Genomic DNA, 20734 nt, shown 5'->3' on the forward strand with positions numbered 1-20734 from the left:
TAATAACATTACAGTAAAGCATGCCAGGCCACTTTTAGACATAACTAGACTGGTTGCACCAAAATGCCAATCGAAGCAATTACACTCATCAAGAAGAGAACACAGATTCAAGCCCAGGTCCCTGTGGCCTCTAACAACACGGCCAAACTCTTTAATATCTGCAAGGAACTGGTCAATCCTGGTGCAGTCTTTACCTCTCCTGTTCCCTCCCAGCCCTCTGTATGGCTCTGTCATCTCACTTCTCCACTAAAACTCAGAACATCCTGTCCTCATCTCCTCTTCATCTCCCTCTTCCTCTCTCGGACCCCCTTAGGCCATCTCTACCTCTCTTCCTCCTTCCTCCTCTTCTCTCTGACAACACCTGACGAGGTTTCTAGACAAGTCTGATCTATGAAAGTGTCATCCAAACAGGTGCTCCCCAGCTCCTCCAGAACCATCAAGGACCATGTTGACACCCTCGCTCCAGCCTTGGCCAATTTCTGTAATCACTCTCTCGCCACTGAAACGTTTCCCTCTCCCCTTAAGCACTCCATTATGCACCCACTCCTCAAGAAGATGGCTGCTGATCCTGCCTGCCCGGAAAACTATCGCCCAATTTCCATCACCACTTTCTGGGGAAAACTGTTGGAAAAGCTGGCCATCTCCCAGCTTACTCTCTACACGGAATCTGTTGGTTGTCTCCTTGACCTTCAGTCTGGCTTCAGGTCTGCCAGAGTCATGGAAACTGCTCTCCTGAACACCTGTGAAGATCTTCTCTCTAACCTTGATTCCAGCATTCCTTCTGTCCTCATCCTCCTTGATCTTTCCTCTGCTTTCAACACGGTCAACCACTCCATCCTGATCAATCCTGATCAATCAACTCCATGAGAACCTGGGCATCATGGATCGGGCCCTTGAGTGGCTTACCTCCTTCCTCTTGGACAGCCCCTCCCAGGTCGAAATTGATCCCTTTCTCGCCGCTCCATCCTCTCACCCTGGTTTTTCAATCTCTATTTGGCCCCTTTGGCCCACCTGATCTCTACCTTCTCCTCTAACTTTCAGTGTTATGCGGATGACACCCTGCTTTCCTTCAGGCTCCTCTGAGATGCCTCTCCTCTCTCGCTCATTCCTGACTGTCTATCCGCAATTCAGGATTGGTGTGCCTCCAACGATCTCTGCCTTAATATCAGTAAAATGGAGATCCTTCTCATTTGGACTCCTGCCCCTGCTTTCCCTCTCTAACTCTGGCCGCCCGCCTTGGGGCCTGTTACTTCGCCTTCCTGTGAGGCAAACAACCTTGGTGTAATCTTTGACGCCACTCTCTCTTTCTCTCCTCACATCTCGGATGTCACCAAGAAGTCCCACTACCAGCTGCTCCTCCTCAAAGGGACTCTTCCCTTTCTCACTTTCCCCCAGAAGCTCACTGTCTCCAGGGCCCTGGTTCTCTCTAGGCTGGACTACTGCAACAGCCTCTTTCTCAATCCGCCTTCCTCTACTCTCCACTCTATGCAACAAATCTAGAAAAGGACTGCAAGACTTATCCTTGGCCTCAAGTCCAGGGATCGTATCTCTCCAGCCCTGAAATCTCTCCACTGACTCCTACTTGCAGCAAGGATCAAGTTCAAGACCCTTTGCATTGTCCACAAGGCTTTCTGGGCCAGGGGCGCGCACTACATCCAATGCTCTCTTCCAAAATATCTTCCTTCTCGAGCCCTTCACTCAGCTACCTGCAACTCTCTAAGGGTTAGATGCTTCTCCAAGCAGATAATGGGGAATAGATCTCTTTTTTCCTCCGCAGGTGGCTCCCTCTGGAATAGCCTCCCTGTCCCTCTCAAACTTGAGCCAGACCACCTGAAGGTCTGGAAGCAGCTCAAAACTTTCCTCTTCTCCTCTGCTTTCTCTCTCTCCCTCCCCTGCTGGCCTACCTGACCTACCTGTCTGCTGTATCGACTGGTTGCTTGGCTACCCTCAGAGTCTCACTGAGTCCAGACTCTTTATTGATCAGTCACCCTTGCACTGCCTCTGGGTCTACCACACACTAAGGGGCTGTAACTGTAACCCTACAGTCCCTTGTTCTCCTTGCACTACCGAGAGCTGCACTGCCCTGGCTGCACTTACTCAGAGCATTGCTGCCCTGTTTTTTCCTCCCCTCTCCCTTGCTCTACCTCCCTCCCCTTCCCCTTGCACTTCTCATTCTCGCACGATCTGAATGACACAATGCCTAGTAAAATCGTTTGTCTTATCCTCCCTCTATCTTCCCTCCTTTGTCTTGGCGCTCCTAGGAACACTTGTGTACAGGCGCGTTATAAATGACTTATATCATATAATTTGATCACAGATGCCCAGAAAAATATACAATGCTGCAGTAAGAAACGGCTAGACTGGCAGCACCCAAATGGCAGTCCAGCCAGGTAATTCACTTAGTAGGACTGCTTTATCAGAAATGCCCAGTTAAAAAAAGTCATACCAAAATGAGGAATGACTAGACTGGCTGCACCAACAAACCCCTCTAGCCACTAATACCACATATCATGCCTGCTTGGCCTGGACATGGACGGCCATTATGATTTGTTGCACAATCCTGCCCCCCACCACATCTCTTCTCCCTCCCAACCTCCAAAATCAGCTCATGGGCCCAGAATTACCTTCACGTCCCTCTTCCTTGTCCCAGAGCTTATGTATGAGGCTCTTTGCCTCATAGGAAAGTACTGGCATCAGGAAGAGTGGGACTAGGAGTAATGAAGATTACAGGTAGCTAATTCAGGCATTACCTACATGTACCTCTACCTCATCCGAGAACTTGTGTATGAGGCAGAGGGCCTTATACACAAGTATTGTCTCATACACACTGGGACGAGGAAGAATAGGGATAGGAGTAATGAGTAATCCAGGCATTAAACACAAGTATTGGTGCAACACCATTGAGTTGACTGGGATTCACTACTCCCCCCCCCCTGAAATTTTGGGCTATGTTGACTCGACCTGACTGACCTTCAAGCAGTTGCCAGACAGAACAGGACACAGATGTTAAATGGCACCTGGGTTTCGCTGTTTACAAGAGCCCAACAATTACTAACAAAAAGCATTTCACTGTTAGTACTTGCATTCAAATGCCACATTTTTTAGGCAATTGAAATCATGATGTGGGTTTAATACTTGCATGCCAGGGGAGTGATTGGAAGCGTAGAGAGGTGAACAGGAGGCCACTCATTCTCACAGCAGTCCATAAGTGGGTGCGTTCAACCTTAAAGGATAGAGTTAACTGCTTGTAACATTGAAACTGCACTAGAATAGTATCATTAAAATGTGTAAAGAAATTAGATGCCCCCAAAGAAATAGGTTTGCCCCTCCCCCACCACCCACGAAGTTAGCGTCTCTCCCAACATTTGAAGGGTTAGCCCCACGAAATGTAGGTTTTGTTGCATCCCTGAACGCAAGCACAAACACCATTCACCATATACGCACACGCACACCCAGCCATCCATACATTTAAGTGTGCACTCTTTTACCATACAGGCACACACACAAAGGCACACACCCATACATTTAAGTGTGCACCCTTTCACCATGCAGGCACACCCCGGCAGCCACCCGTACATTAAAGTGTGCACCATTTCACCATACACTCACACAGGCAGCCACCTATACATTTAGTATGCACCCTTTCACCATACACTCACACACGCATACGTCATGGGGTTGAGGGGAGCCCTAATACTTGAAAAAGAAATTGGGCCTCATTACAACTATGCCGGTCTGGAAACAACAGTGCCTGTAAACTTACCGGCACTGTTATTTCCGGACCGGTATATTACAGCTCTGCGGGCGGTTGCTGTCCCGCCTTGCAGGTCAGACCTGCCGGGCAGAACGGCACCCACCCGCAGAGTTTTCACAGAAGCACTGACACCGTTATTAATGGTGCCGATGCTTCTGTGGTCCCCATTCCCATAGAGTCCGATGGAAATGGGGACTTACCATTTGCTGGCGCCTGACTTCCCGGACCGCCGGGGTTGTAATCCCCCGGTGTTACTGGGAAGTCAGGCACTGGTAAATCATTACGGGTCCAGCGGCAACCTGCTGGTAGCACCGGCACGATTACCACCAAGCCCGTAATGAGGCCCATTGTTTCTTTCTGAAGTCACTCTGACTTCATAAAGAAATTATTTCCATTAAGGATCGAACTATAACAGAAATAATTTCTTTGTGAGGCAGAGTGACTTCAAAAATAAACGATTTATTTTTGAAGTCATAGGGCTCCAACCACCCCATGACATGGCGGCCTCCAGCCTCGGGTCTTCCATGCCATGGGGAGGGCGGAGCCTCCGGACTTCAAAAAGAATGTTTCTTTTTGTAGTCACCCTGCCTTCATAAAGAAATTATTTCTGTTACAGACATAATTTCTTTATGAATGCAGAGTAAATTCAAATAGAAAAAAATATATATAAAAAAATATATATATATATTTTTCTTTTTTTTTTCTCCAGTGGGGCCCCCTCCCAGGACATGTGCTGGCGGGGCCCCCCCCCCCGCACTGCAGGGGCTGCGGGGGCCCCTGTTACGCCAGTGTGTTCACCTTTTCCAAATATTTCCCTTACCTTTTTGCCTTTTACTTCCCTTGTTTCTTCTTGGTCGACTTTTGGACCCTAAAACATTGTGCTAGGTCAACCTTCTGCAGGTTCCTTTGCATGTCCCTCTTTCTAATGTCGACCTTTGGCCTGGCTAAGTGTAATTCAAGGGGGCATCTACACCTCAGATCAGTATGCCTGCCTCTTCAGAAGTTTCCTGGGACCACACTATGTCAGTTCAAATTTACAGAGAGCCATGGGACATTTTGAATCACCTACTGCTAAGATTATGTACGAACCCGCCAGACCCTTTTGTAGAGGAGGTCCCAGACATGGCCTGCACCCCTTCCCCTCATATCGAGGTACCAGGAGTGTACTCGCCAAGGTATGTGATGTATGAAGAGCAAATGAACCTACAAAGAGATGCACTGGGACTCTGCCCAGTATACATCAGAAGATCCATACCTGTTGAAGCACCCATAACCAGACAACCCTGGGCAGCACGGTACCCTACCAGACAGCCATACTAGCCGCTAATACAGAACGAAGAGTACCTACACCTGGTCCACGAAGAGACCCCAAAAGCCTTAATGGAAGGCCAGTGGAAATGACTTAAGGGCCTGAACAGACTCGTGAATGAACAAAAGCGGCTATCGAAGACAAGCACGCCAGTGCGAGTAACTACGAAATAAATGTGATGGACACAGAGAAGAGACAATAGTAAAATGTGAGGAAACGGTGCTACGTGACAAGATGTAAGCAACCGACCTGTTAAATGTGTGTAAATAAGCTTGAAACGCAAGATGCTAAGAAATCGATACTGCTTGCAATGCTTAGTAGAAGATAGAGCGGCAAGCGCCAACCATATATCTACCTCAATAAGGCACATTAAACAAGTGTGAATCCATTTTGTAAAAGCAGAAATGTACCCAGGTGGCCAGAGGCTTGACAGGCCAAGTTTCGAAACCCAGCCAAAGGCAAGAGAAGGAGCGGAATCGAAACTCAACAAAGAGCAGCTCATGCCTAGGAAATCGAGATCAACCAGAGAAGGGGAGGAGAGCGTCAGCTAACAAGACTCAAACTTCAGAGCATACCAGCCTGCCTCATGAAGGTCAAAATAAGGGGGGCACATGCAGGTGGCGAGGCTGAAACAGAATTAAATGCACTAAAAGCTGGAAACTGAAGCAGATTCATGGTGGACTAACACGTGATCGCCAGGCGCGAAGAAGTACCATCGCCTGATGTCATCCAGGACCCGAGGATGCCATAACTTTTCCCGATAAGAGACTACAGTTTTGAGGCCATCCTTAGTCAACTAATTGACACATCGCCCTAAAACACTGATTGATGGAAGGGAGGCATGTTGAAACTTGGGACACCAGGCACAGGGGTGTCCATTCTGCATGCTGCTAATTAAAAGTGGAAATGTATGTCTTGGGGTGTAACCTGCCCAATCACAATGGACCAAGTTATCTGGAGTCTTAACCAATAGGACGTCGTAGTTGTAGTGACGTCTATCACGCGTGATGTAGAGGGATGGGCGTAGACGCTCACCCGATAAGAGGTATCCAATCCGCATGCCCTACTATCATATGCAGATATGACACCTATACTTAAGTTACCTTTCCTAACCAATTATATTGCATGATGATTTTTTATAGAAATTAGACATCAGTGATGACGATTTTTGCCTATAAGAATTGCTGTTCGACTGAGGTTCGAGGAAGTCGGAGCGAGACAGGTGATCGCAATGCTGCTGATTTCCATTTATTTCTCTGTTTGATGTACTTGTCATTAAACAGACTTCCCTTTGCCAATTTACTGAGTCCTCATTATTGAGTCGTGTTGGAGTAAGTGAATCCTGCACCCCCTGACCTCACATGGTGCAGCTATCTTGTCTTACAAGTTCTAGAGTGTGAGCGCTGACCTGTGGGCCCGATGTCCTCTCCCCCAGAACACTTTCCAGCTGGAAGCTGGTATGCTACACGCTGTAGCAATCATCAGCAAACCTTCAAATCCAGTTACTTCACAAATGAATACTTCATCTCCCAGAATGGGTTACCTTATGGCGGTCAAAGAACATATGGAGGTTCTCACAGTGCCTAGGATGGTAAAGGCCGGACTGATTCATTCCCAATGGCGTCCAGATTACTCTTTGGAGGAGAAAAAACATTGTTTATTGGCGCTGCCTTTGATAAATTAAAAAGGTCACCTCAACACCTCTTCCGATCCCACTTGTCCTACATCAGCCCAAAGTCTTTGTTGCATGCCTCCTCCACCTTCGTCTTTCACTTTCATCACAGCGCCTGTTCACAATATTCTCACCGTCCAGCTGCAAAGCACCTGCGTTTACATTCCCTCAGACTTGCCAAGGGCATGCATGCCACATGTCTATGGCAAGCACTTAACACAGTGTACTACCCTTTCTGTGTGCTGTTGTGAGTTCCAGTGCTAACGGCACTGCACCTGTTATCTTTGGATCAGGGCTAAAGCTAGGTGTACTTGATCACTGGGCTATATTCACAATAAGAAAAGCAGGCACAATTTCCCAATGCAGTCTTAACGCTGAGCTGAAGGCAGTGACTGGAGAGGATAGCTCAGGGGCAACGTGCTCACCTTGAAAGCAAGACGACACAGAGCACCATGGTTCGATCCGCGCATCCGCGCTTAGAAACCTCCAGGTATTGAGCACATTATAAATAACCGATCATATCATATCAATTGTGCAGGTGTTAGAGCCATTACAGGTAGCAAAGTTCTGTTACTGTTATAGTCATTGTGCTGGTGCCTCCAACAGTGCAGATCCAGATATTGAACCGGTGCAAAGCCAAGCCACATTTAGTTATTTCACTGGTACTACCACCAGTGCAAATCTGGTCACTACTCCAGCACCAAGAACAGTTCAAAGGCAGTCAATTCCCAGGTGATACGACAAGTAATCTAGGTGTGCCATAAAGAAGCTCTTAGACGGAAGTGCTGTCAAATGCCCCACTAAGGCCTGTCTCCTTGCAGGTCTTTGCACTGGCCCTGGTAGTTCAGCATACCGCAAGCATGCAAGCCAGAAGCAGACAGGACAGCACCTTCAATTATGTGTCCACTGCTGGTTGCATCATCCCTGCCTGTCGAGAGTCTAGACCACTGTGGGTTCCATAGACCATTCTTGTTTACGGAAGCGGAAGGTGAGATCTACTGGCCTAACAGTAACCTGGAAATTATGTGAAAAGTAGCAGTGATGTGCAAAGTGGGTCATTGGTGACACATATTGATACAAGGATTACCAGAACCAGTACAGAAAAGTTTGAAAAAACGAGTGGGGATGGAGGCAAAAGGGTGGCCAAAAATACAACTCACCATAGTGCACCATTGAAGGCTATGGCAGGAGAAGGTAAAACAGAAGGCAGAGGAAAGAAAAGCAGATGAAGCCAAACTAGTTCAGAGGAAATTGTCAAAATATGCACTAGCAGGAGCTTTAATAACAAGCCCTACCCCACAGACACAAGCAACAACAGCTCAAAAACAGCCTCAGTACCAACAACTCATGGCAAACAACCCCAGGCAACAATATACACCACCCATGGGAGGAGGGTACATGGAAAGGGGTGAATACCACCAGAATTACAGAGGGAGGGGAGGATTCCATAGGGGGTGAGGTTTCGGACCACAATCACATCAAGCCACAGAGGGGCGAGTGGGGGGGGGGGTTAGGGGATACAAACAACAAATGTCACAAGGACCAGGAGAGGGAGGATTCCCATGGCAAGCGAGAGAACCATCCCAGTGCTGGACCTGCGGGCAACTAGGACACAAATTCCTTGCATGCAGAAACAGAGGGGTACCGCAGGGATGGGCAGACCAGGGGTAGCAGGGCTACCCAGGGATACAGGACAGTTACTACCCCTACGAGGTACAGCCACAAGGGCAGCCACAGACCATTCAACAACAATCCACACATCCAGTACAGACACACCCTCGGACTGCACCAAAAGCCTAACAATCATCAGCAGCGCAACAGCTAGCACAGATAGGAGGAGTTACCATGGGGGGGGAACAACCCTTACACAAGGAACGGATTGTCACTGTACCCACAATAGGACAGCCCACAGACAAACTTGATAAACTTGTTGTGTCCCATCCTGTCGGTCATACCGAGTCCTGCAGAGGAACCTCGCAATAAGGGTGGCGATACCTTTCTTGTTGACACTGGGGTGACTAGATCATGCATCCGGGAAGGGACATTTCGTTGTCAGGAGATGCCATGAACACTCAAGGATTCTCTGGGGCTTGAGAAGTGGTTCCCTTTACTGATAATATCTCCCTATCTACAGGAGATCACGACTTATCTTTACCCTTACTCTATTCCAAGCAAGCACATGTAAACATATTGGGACATCCACAAAAAAGGAATGGATAGCTTCCATCCCTGGATGAGCTCACTCGCACTCCCCTGATCGGGTTTCTATCAATGTAAAGAATAGTTAGTTCTTTCTTGTGTAGTTATATTGGAAATCATTTATCCACATTTCCTTCTTTGATTTTTCAATCTCCTTTTTTATTCCTGACCAGTCAGTGTTTCAAAATTATAGCCTATGCATTTCGGACTTCCGTCCATCATCAGGGCTGTTAACACTATTCATAATAAATAAATCAGTGACAATCCCACCAGTGTGATACATTCCCAATTATCCACCATTCAGTGAAATCCGTAAGAAATTAATTAAAGTATGATCACATACCCAATTGTAGTTGTAATCCAAAATGAAATACCACGAAAAGATACAAAAAACAGAACAAAACGAAGATTCATCATAGAGCATTGCTGTTAATAAAGCATTATGCATATTTTAATCATATGATTGTATAGGTCTCTACCTGTAGGTCTCTACCTTCTAGAGAGTATCAGATGATCTATGAGACCTCACAACGTAAAACAGTGAGAGAGCTACAGAGGGTCCTCTGCTTATGCAACTATTGCAGAACATGGGCTTTTGATTACAGTTCCTTCACATGCCCACTCTTAACCGCCCTCAAGGAAGCACAGAGAGAAGCAAAGCCATTGGGGTGGACTAGAGACATGACTGAGGCCTTCAACGAACTGGAGGAAGCAATATGCACAGCTCCAGTATTAGGGACCTCAGATTACAAAAAATTATTATTTCTGTTTTCACACGCCAATGGTGTGGTTTTGAAGGCAGTACTGACACAAAAGAAAAGCATGGGCCATAAGCCAATTGCATACTACAGTGGACAACTTGACCCAATAATGAGAGGACATTACCCTTGCGAACAATCATTGGCTGCTGCAGCCTTGGCAGTAGAGAGGGCTTCAACATTAGCAATGGGGTGCACAACCACCCTTTACATGGAACATATCCTCTTTGCGATACTGCACAAGCCAAAAAGCACACTAACAACACAACAAGCCTGAAGTTATGAAATAATACTAACAAAGCCAGAATAAAAGAAAGTCATATGCAAAAATGTAAACCCAGCACTATTCTCAGCAGATGTCTACCAACAGGGAGAGTGGGCCCATGACTGCACCAAAACAATAGAGCTATGCACAGAGATGCGAAAAGTGGAGGAAGATGCACTTGAGGGGGGAGATGTCGTGTGCATTGATGGGTTCTCAACAATTGATCAAGGTGACAGCATCAGGAGAACTGGAGCTGCTGCAGTGAGGCTGAAAGAAGATGGCGCAAGTGAGGTAGTAGCAAGCGTTCGATTACCTCCTCATTACTCAGCACAAGCAGCAGAATGTGTGGTACTAATATTGGCTCTGCAAAATAGTGTAGGAAAGAGTGTGACAATATACTCAGACAACGCTTATGTAACATCAACAGTGCATTCAGGATTAGCCAGATGGCCCAGGAGAGGATTCAGGAGAGCTGATGGGACTGCAGTATAGTATTCACTGCTGTTAGGAGGACTCATAGAAGTAATAACATACTCACAGGAACTAGTATTAGTGAAGTGCCATGCACACGCTAATGGCAAAGACACAATTTCAAGAGGGAACGAAGCTGCAGATCATGAAGCGAAGTGTGCATCATACTTTGGGGAAATGTGGGAACTGAAAGGGACACAGAAATAAAGAGAGGGGGTGAGGCAGATGCTGTTGAAAGAAGGTTACAATCACCTCTCAGAAACTCAGATCATGGAACTGCAGGGATCTGCACCCAGGGATGAGAAGGAACTCTGGTTAAAGAGAGAGTGTTCAATGTCTCCTACAGGTGCCCTATTGTGCCAGAACACCACACAGGGTAGGTGTTCATGCCACTTGCATTACTGAAAACAGCACTAATGCAGTTGCATCACCCTACACACAAAGGAAAAGAAGTAATTGCTGCACGCATTGAAGAATCATGGTTCTGTCCCAATCTAAATGAACATGTGGCATACTTTATTAGTAATTGTTTGATGTGCCAGCAGTTCACCACTGGGCACACCCTAAGAGTTGTGCGAGGAGCCCTACCTAGACCTGAAGGCCCGTTCCTGCACATCCATGTTGACTACATCGACCTGATCCAAATTTGTCAAGGATACCGCTACATGATAGTGGTTGTCTGCCCCTTCTCAGCATGGATGGAAGCTGGACCCTGCTCCCATGCCGACAACCTCCGAGCTAGAAAGTTCTGGTCGGGGGAAGTATTCCCAGGATGGGGCACATGTGAGGTCCTGCAGTCTGACAACGGCCCTCACTTCGCCAATGAAATGTTCCAACACATTACTACCTTGCTAGGAATAAAACACCAATTCGCATGTGCGTGCCACGTGCAAGCAAATGGGGTGAGTGAACACCTCAATGGACTACTGAAGGAACCAATTACAAAGACTCAACAAAGCACCAAGAAAAACTGGTTGTATTTTTTGCCACTGGCCCTATTCGAACTGCGCAACAAACCAGGGTCTGACCACCATTTAAGGCCCCACGAGGTGGTAACAGGACGCGCATGCACCTCCCATTGTCTCCTCCCACTAGGGCACTGAAAGATTGTAAAAATGTAGCTGATGTATTGGGACATGAAATGTCCCACTACATGACTTCACTGGTTTCTAGTGGTTCTTTTATCTCTCGCCAGATACAACAAACACAGGGCAGGCCGGAAGACAACGTACAAGAATACACTACTGCTCCGGAACAGGAAACACACCAAGAACAACTTGTGCAAGTAGGGGATTTGTTTGTTTGTTTGTTTGTTTGTTTGTTTATTTTATTTATATCGCGCACCTGACCCGGAGGTAATTGGGCTTTGTACTTCTCAAGAATTTTATCTGGCGCTGAAATGCACCCTGCTTTACTGGCCCACACAACGTTGAGGCCACAACAGGCCGAGCAGTGAAGCTGCAAGGGAAGTTCTTCTGGAACCATATCCAGGATGTCAAGCCCTACAAATCATCTTCAGAAATTGATACGGCCAACACTACAACTGTTGATGATCCAGGAGAAAACACAAATGTCCCAAAACACCCAATGGTCAGATGCTCCAAACTCACTGACATCCCCACAGCAATATTAGTACTATTAGACTAATGAGCAACACCATCCCTTTCCAACAAAAGGCCACATGACCCCTGAAATAACATTGTCCATTTCCTTGTCCCAATATACTCCTCCAGAAAAACCAGCGAGGACAAATACACATTGACAGCAGTAACACAATTTAACATTCCCTTTTTCCCACACACAGGTCATGCACCGACTACAGCAGTAACACTGTCTTAACATTTCTCTTTTCCTGCACATTCAGGGTGTTGCGACTGTAATATAAATATTAGAGAGGATTGTCTGATGTTACCTCCTATTGACCGCCCAAAGCATTCTCCAAACAATTTGTCCATGCTATCAGAAGATCCCACCATTTTAGAGCACGTTCCCCTGAAAATGTAATTCCTAGTATTCATAGAGTATTTGGCCCAAGCATATCCACAGCTTGAACACAGTGGATATCCTGTCCTTGCAACATTGCGAAACTCCTTTATACAGAAAATTTGGGAAGAGATCTTTGCCTGGCACTCAGTGATTATTTAGTAGGAGGAGATTAAATACTACTCACAAATACTAATGCAATAACACATCTTTTCTCTATTTTCAGGCAGGCAACTTTATCATCTCATCAGCTGCTCAATAGCGGAGTAAGTAATTATGGTACAAATAATAAATATTGTGATGTTTATTGTGTGGTTCCTATTATCCACTAGGTTCTTAGGTACTGTCTTCTTGCAGTTATACTCTGCTTTGCATGCCACTGCTGTCTCCCAGACTGACACCTCCCCAACCCAAGCAGCACGGACTACCATGTCAGGTGGAATAGAAGTCACTGCTGATAAGGTAAGAAGAGATAAGCTCAGTGTTGCAACAGACATGAAGGGAGTAGACACATATCTCATGGACACAACACACGTAAGAAACAGCATGTGGTACAAACATATGTCTAAAATTGGCATGAACACAACCAGGGAGAGCTGTTTATGTCTGCACATTAATCCCCTATGCTATGAGCGCCTCCAGAAACTTTGTAGCCACAGAAATACCTCCAGCCACAGTGCAATGTCTGATGTATCTAGCAATGTTCCAAACACGAGGAAGATTCAAAGGGAGAACAGCAACATTAAGATGGGTGTCAAAGGCAACCTTTCCATAAGAGGACAATTATATTAAGGCGTTACCTATGATGAATAATTACTGGCAACTAAGTGAGGGGCTGCATTACATAACAGAAGGACCTGAGAAAGGAGAAACAACAACACTCACACTACAATACCTGCCATTCAACTGGAGAGCGGGGAGGTGGGAGGGGAGCCGGGTGCTGGGAGAGGTCACAGATACTAATCTATGGACAAGTATTCACAAATGATGGTTGGGAGGATGGAGAGATAGGAGGTAAGGCACTGGCTTTAGCCCAGGCAGCAGTAAATAAGGTGCAAGAAGAAAACAATAAGTGCCTTAAAGAGTGGGACAGAGGTGGTTGGTAGGCCAATAATTCCCCTAACTACACCAGCACTATGCTACCAGCACAATGGAGAAGAAGAAGTAGGAGAAAATGTCAGATGCAAGAGAATAGAAACAATACCAGAAATGGGTGTAGGAACAGCAGTACTGATGGATCACTAGTGGACTTGCGAAGCAAAGGCGTATCACAAGATACCACCAAATTGGGGAGGGGTATGCTCCCTAGCAGACGTCAACATGTCCTCTTTAGTGGAGCTGAGGAAGGACTTCAAGCTCAATGAGTTCCCGAAAATGCAGACAAACAAGAGAAAGAAAGGAATGCTGGACACTGCAGCGACCGTCCAACCAAATGACAACAACCCACAAAAGCAACTCAGCAGGGTGAAGAGAGAAAGAAATTACTTGTTGGGAAGATCGGAAGCAGCATTGGATGAAGTACCAGCATCACACAGACTATTCAGCAGGACACAAATGCTTTGCATCACTAGTACCTGGAATCCAGACATATGCAAACGCCAAGTGTTTGCAGATTACCTGCTGGGAACTGATGGTAACTGTAAACTCAACAGTGAACGGGTTCAACGCAATCAAAGAAGAGCTCAGAGCAATATGGTTGGTGGCATTCCAGAATAGATATGTTCTGGATCTCCTCCCAGCTATGGAAGGAGCAGTTTGCGCAAAGATAGGGAGTTCCTGTTGCACGTTCCTACATGCCAACGACGAAGACAACGGAACACTCTGAGATGCAGTAGCCCAACTAGCCCAGATGCACGTGAAAATGGAAGAGGAGGCATAGGGAACAGGAAAGGGCAAGAGGTGGTTCTGGTCATGGATGCCTTCCTGGTTGGTTGATGGACTGAAGATAATTGTTGGAGGACTAATACTGGGGGCAGCATCTCTGTGTGGCATCAAAATATGCATTGCAAGGTGCCAAAAAATGGCAGCAGAGGTAGTAGGGATGCAAGTACTGATGGAACTGGAGAAAGGGGAAGCAATGGATGCAATAGTGAAGGAGAGAGAAAGACTGAGACAGAGGATAGCAGAATGTGACATATTACCACCTGGGATGAAGGTAAAAAATCCATGTAACCCGAAGAATTATCTAGGGAAGTGGCTATGGTGCAAACCAGAAGGTGGATGCATCTACATGTACTGGTCGTTTGAAAATCACATGAACTGCTATGGATACCTTGCAGTAATAACCAAGGTGTGGCATTTGATAGACAATAACCAAGATTGTGGAGGTGTGGTCGACAAGTTGACCAGAGGGGGGAATGAAGAGGGAAGGACAGAATACACCTCCCGTCCCGGAAGACCCTCGAACAAGAAGAAGTACCAAAGACAATATGGCCACCGATCATATGCGCTCACACCAATACCCACTGCTCTCCCAATGGACTCCTACCATGAGAGATACCCTCTCACCAGACCCTACCACCCAGGAACCGTGCAAACACTACCCAAAGTGGATGAAGACACACAGGGAGGAGCTGGAGACAGCTACATGGACAGAATCGACTAAGGCCAAACAGCCATGTCTCAAGTCGTTAGAGACACCATGACAACATAGATGCATCAGACATGAAGCACCCGTGCCATCTGCACATCCAGGACACTAACACACCCCACTACACGAAGAACACACGTATACAGCTAGATGAGTTAGAAGACAGTGACATGCACATACAGTATTTTTGTCATTAGCTTGCCACATCAACATAGGAGCGCAAGAAGAGAATGTGTAAATGCTTGCAGATGTTTTATGCTAATAACCCTATGGCATGACAGGAGCACTCAAGGGACCTGACATCCATAACGCACTAATCTATGGACACCTTGGAAACGTATACCGTAGAAGCCAGACCATGTTTTAGGAAATCATAGTAGGCCATAACCGTCTTAGGAAAACCTGAAGCCGCACAGAGTGACGTGCAAGCGGAACCGCAGCGGCGGGAAAGAAGCCACAGCCAAGGTCGCAGTGTTCGGGTCACATACCACACTCTGAACCCAAGTAACACCACCTGCAGAAGAGGCCATTCCTTGTCAAATACAGAATATTTCAGAGCCCCGGATCTCACAAACATGGTATCCAAGCACGTGATCTGGCCGACCTGATGAGGAGCCAAGATCTGGTGGCTAGGAAGAGTCAACCATACCACAGACCAGACAATGGTTGCAACAAATCTTCTGTTACACTGAAGCTACAGTTGTGCGCTGGGAGTGGAGCACGCTCACGGCAATAATGGTCCACACACGGTTTTGACGCTGACACACAGTTGCACCTCACGGACACATAGATGCACATGCACCGAGAGCAGGTGTCCTGTAGGCTGGGAACGGAGTTTGTCCCAAGCTTGGAGGCCCACGGGTCCACCAATTAGAACACATGGCTCCAGGGGTGGGTAGCCAGGATCACTGACCAATCATGGGGTCTGCACATTATAACAATTGTATAGTAGCAATTTTGGGGGATAATCCAAGCCTGACACCTGACATGGCCTGGTCAAATGGATAACCCTCTATATGAGCTCCTATAGGGGAACTACCACTCAACAGCCTATCCTGAGTGACATTAGGTTTTTGGAAAAGGGCCTGGAACATGACGTAAGAGTGACGCCACGCGCTATCAAAACTAGCCTGCCAGCCAGAATTTGCTGAGAGGTGCCTGGAATTGCTGCCATGCATGAGATCCCTGTGGTTTGTTGACTGTAATATACCCCAGTTATACCTTGCTACTTGTCTGGACATTACGTTCTTTTGGGCTGGGAAGGAGTTAGGCCTTCCATAACTCTGCAACTGCAGACTCCTAGCAAAAGGCTCGGCCTGCCTGGGGGTCCAACCTAACACCCTGGTCCCATCACAAAGACAAGAAGTGACAACAGATTCAGTTGTGGCTTACCTAAGCCAAGGTAGCAAATGCCATCCCAAACCGTAAGGGCATAATGGTACACAGTGGACGGTTCAATAGGGAAACAACTTCAAGGTAGTGTCTAGGAGAGAGGGGTAGTTATGTTGGTAGTAGTGGGAGTCCTGGTCGTTGGACACAAGAAAAAGAGCTGCTCTGGCCCTCTGGCCCTCTGGTCAGGCACCCAAAATCCCACCAAAGATGAAAAAAAAGGGGGGTTGTTGTTTACTAGGGTTGCCTGGCTATGGACAGGGAGAGGTGTAATACCTGTCTGGGAGGGAAGGAATAGGAGCAGAGTTTGGCTCTCTGCATGTGGATGATTATGTACCACATGCAGTAATGACCTGCCAAAACAGAAACCAAAATCAAAAAACAAACTAAAAAAACAAATAGGGCAACCATCATGGTGGTGGATCAATAACGAGAGGGGGATTGGATCTCGTTGTTGTAGACCAAAATGGTTTTGACTACCATGTACAGGTCAGAGACATCGGGATTTCCGTGGCTGCTTTATTCATCCTGATGGCTCAGAAAAACTCTTTTACATGTTCGTGGTTACCCATAGAATATTATATGTAAAAAGCTGGTTTACCAGTAAAGTGTTCTATTTGTTCTATAAAAAACACACAGTCCCACTAGTCCCTGGGACGTGCTAGCAAACCCATGCTGGTCTGGGTTTAGAAGGCAGTTTATCGGTACCCCCCTCTTGGTCTTAGGGGTGCGTGTGTTTTCATGGAGGAGCCACACAGGTCTGGTCGACCGGTTTCAATGGTTATAAGTTGTTGTGAACCATCTTCTTCAGGACACAAGAGTTCTTCATGTGTTGATCAAATCATATCTGTCCTCATAGTAGGGCAGCAATAGCGGGCTGCGTGGAATCCTGGATGAGGAGACACAAAAGAACATTGCAAAGAGGGCATAGGTCAACCTCTAATTGCAATGTTGCACAGTGGTATCTCCAGAGAGCTCGAATTCAAGTTACATAGCTGCTAGATTCTGACAAGAAAAAACACGTGCTCATGTGATACTTTGGAGCATTGCCACTATTTGGTGGCTTAAAAACACAAAAGACACCTTAGCCCAAAGGAAAGGGAGCGGTGAAAGGGAGAAAAAAGGTGAAAAGAAAGCAGGGAAAGAAAAAATGGCTGGGGGGGGAGGGGATGGTAAGGGGTGAGTGTGGTGAGCCCTGGCGGAAATGTGATGCAGGAGGGAGTCAAGTGGTAATAGGCCGCGGGATGCAGCGCCTACCTGGATGTAGGAAGATGAAGGATCCACAGGGCAAGCTGTCCAAGTCTGCACCTAGAGTGGAGGGGAGAGCTGTAGGTAAGACAGTCTCAGGTGGCTAGAAGGGCGGGCAGAAGGCAGGGGTGAGGGGGGAAAAAGGGGTGCTCATATCTTGTTCGGTAGAGCGCTTGAGTCGCTGCAGTCTGCTCGGTCAGGAGGCTGGAGACGTAGTGAGCAGGCTGCGGTAGCTGGCAAGTTCTGTATGCGACACAGAGATGGGGCGTGGCTCGGAACAGTGCGATGGCCAATCGGGGAAGGGCACCGTGGGGGTCTGAGCCCTTGTCATGATGCCTAACCCCAGGCATTAGGACCAAGGCCCTCAGCTCTGAGAGCAGGCATCCAGACATTTGTTTAAACCTCAGAAGCCCCGGCTGGGGGCTGTCTGGGGTTCGGTCCTGGCGCCTTAGGCGCCAGGCTCATCATAGAAATCAGTCTTGGCGCCATAGGCACCAGGCTCATAGACTTTACTTACCTGATGCAGACCATGCTGCAAAAGAGTCCAAGCCTACATGAGGCCTGGATGGGACTATTTTGTTACAAGGACTATTTTTTACTCGGGCGTGGCTCTAGGGAACTTCTTACCTGGAACTACTTTGGAGGCTATTTAAACCACACCCGAACAGAAGCACATGCTTCGCGTTATTCTGCATCCAGCAGCGTGACGCTCACCGTGCCTGTAGCCAGCATCCAGTCTTCAGCCACGCCCGCGTGACTGCAGCCAGCATCCAGTCTTCTGCCACACCCGCCTCGAATCCGGAGCTCCTAGAATAAAGAAGAAGAAAAGGACAAGGTTAGAAAACAAACTTATTTCAAATTTCTCACCTAATTCCGGAACCATTTCATCTCCAGACCTGGAAAGTACATCAGTCCTGCACGCGTCGCTTCGCCAGCTCCAGCACGGCGCCATACTCACCAGTTCTCACAGCATCTTTCGATCCGGCACTGTCTCCATCATTTCTTCGCCGTAATCCGGCACCTAGGGGACACAAAAAAAAACAAGGTGACCCAAGGGAATCAACAAACACAACCTCTTACCACCATAGACTTACCTGATTTACCACCGGCGGTATTATTCCATAACTCTCCACATTTTCATATGCCGCATCTGTAAAGAGGGAGAAAAACAACACGTTAACGCATGCAATAGTTACCGGACAGCGTTGGGTAACACAGACTCTTACCCGAACGCCAGGAGCAGCTACAAGACCTTCTTCTCACGAAATCAGTTGCGACTTAAGGAAGGAAGGGGACAAGAGTGAACATCGGGCACATTGAACTCTTTGAACTTGATACTTACCAATCCCGCCAGGGACTTCAGAGTCAATATTACCGGAACTCTCCCAACGCCTTCAAACCAGTGAAGTAACTGGTATCTACGCGCCCCTGCAAGACACGCAGGATGGAGAGCTCATCTTTTACGAACATAAGGTGAGGTTACTAAGGGGATATCGGAGTTGATTAGTGGGGGAGAGCGAGAACAGTTGGGAGGCCATCACTAAAACCCACAGGTGGTTAATCCCTGTCTCCACTGCAGGAAAATACTTCTTCGGGTCCAGCAGACAAGACTAGGCGGGCCAGTCCAGACAGTCATCTCTGCACTATGCATCACGTAGAAGGAGACCGCAGCTGTCCGGGTCCGATAGGCACCCTTGTGGGGTCCAGGTGAGCGTAACAGAACGCGAAGCCTCTCTACAAATACCCACCCGGGTGTTATGGAAACCTCGGAAACCGACCAACTGGTCCAATTATTGGGGGAACTTAGGGCGGAAGTACATGCCACTCGCCAAGAGACTAATGCCCCCAGGAGAGAACTGATTGTCTCAAAGGAGCGCACAGATGATCTGGCTAGGCAACTACTGCAAAACCAAGCTGGGCAAACGCCCCTACCTGGATATGTCTCTCTACCAACCCAGCACTTTGAGGATGTCTAGCCGAGTGAAATCGCTTTTCAATGTGTAACGCTGTGCATATCTGCAAAATTACTTCTGCAACGAAATGGGGACTGTTGTCCGACCAAATTACCCTAGGTAGCCCAAATCGTGGAAAGAATTACTTTACCATAGTCTTTGCAGTGGTCATGGCAGTAGCATCCTTAACGGGGAAAGCCTCAACCCATTTACTAAAGGCACAAATAATCACAAGAACATATTTTAGATTGTTACACCGTTCCATCTCAATAAAATCAAAGTGGATGACCTCGAAGGGAACAGAAGGGGGCCCAAAGCTACCCCTTGGAGTTACTGTCCCCTTCCCCACATTGTGCTGTAAGCAAATCATACAATTCTGAACATGTCGCTGTGCAATCTTCAAAATTGTATCATTCACCCAGACTTGTTCTAACATTTTCGTGATCTGTTGAGCATACACATGCGTAGGACCGTGTGCCATCGTAACCATTGCCAGCACATATGAATCAGGGAGCAACCATTTAATTTCGGATGTATCCACCCAACACCCGTCGTCATCCAGTTTCCCCATCCCTTCGGCCCACCTTTTAGATTCTTCTATTGTGGCATCAGTTTGGATATCTCGCACAGACCCGATACCCTCATCCATTACATAGGCATCTTTTTTTTCCCTTAGAGCATACATGTCTGCGCTAATGTCTGTGGCCGTTTGTCTGGCTATCTGGTCAGCAAAAGCGTTCCCTTTTCCCACATCATCTATGACCTTACGATGTGCTGCACATTTCATGATCGCTAACTACCTAGGGAGTGAGAGTGCCGAGAGCAATTGCACTATCAGGGGACCATGCTGAATCTTGGTCCCATGTGAGGTTAGGAACCCTCTTTCCGACCAGAGCCTCCCAACGTTGTGAGCCACCCCAAAGGCGTACTGGCTATCAGTATATATGTTTACTGTTTGCCCTTCAGAGAGTTCACAAGCTCGGGTCAACGCTATAATATCTGCGGCCTGCGCGGAGTTATGCAGAATTCTCTTAGTTTCAACAACCGTACTCAATGTAGTAACTGCGTAGGCCGCTGTAGATGTACCATCTGGGAGTTTGAAGCAGGAGCCATCACAAAACAGCTCCCCTTCCGCATTGCCCAA

The sequence above is a fragment of the Ambystoma mexicanum genome, chromosome 11, assembly GCF_040938575.1.
Source record: "Ambystoma mexicanum isolate Mex_15411 chromosome 11, UKY_AmexF1_1, whole genome shotgun sequence".
Classification (NCBI taxonomy): Eukaryota; Metazoa; Chordata; class Amphibia; order Caudata; family Ambystomatidae; genus Ambystoma; species Ambystoma mexicanum.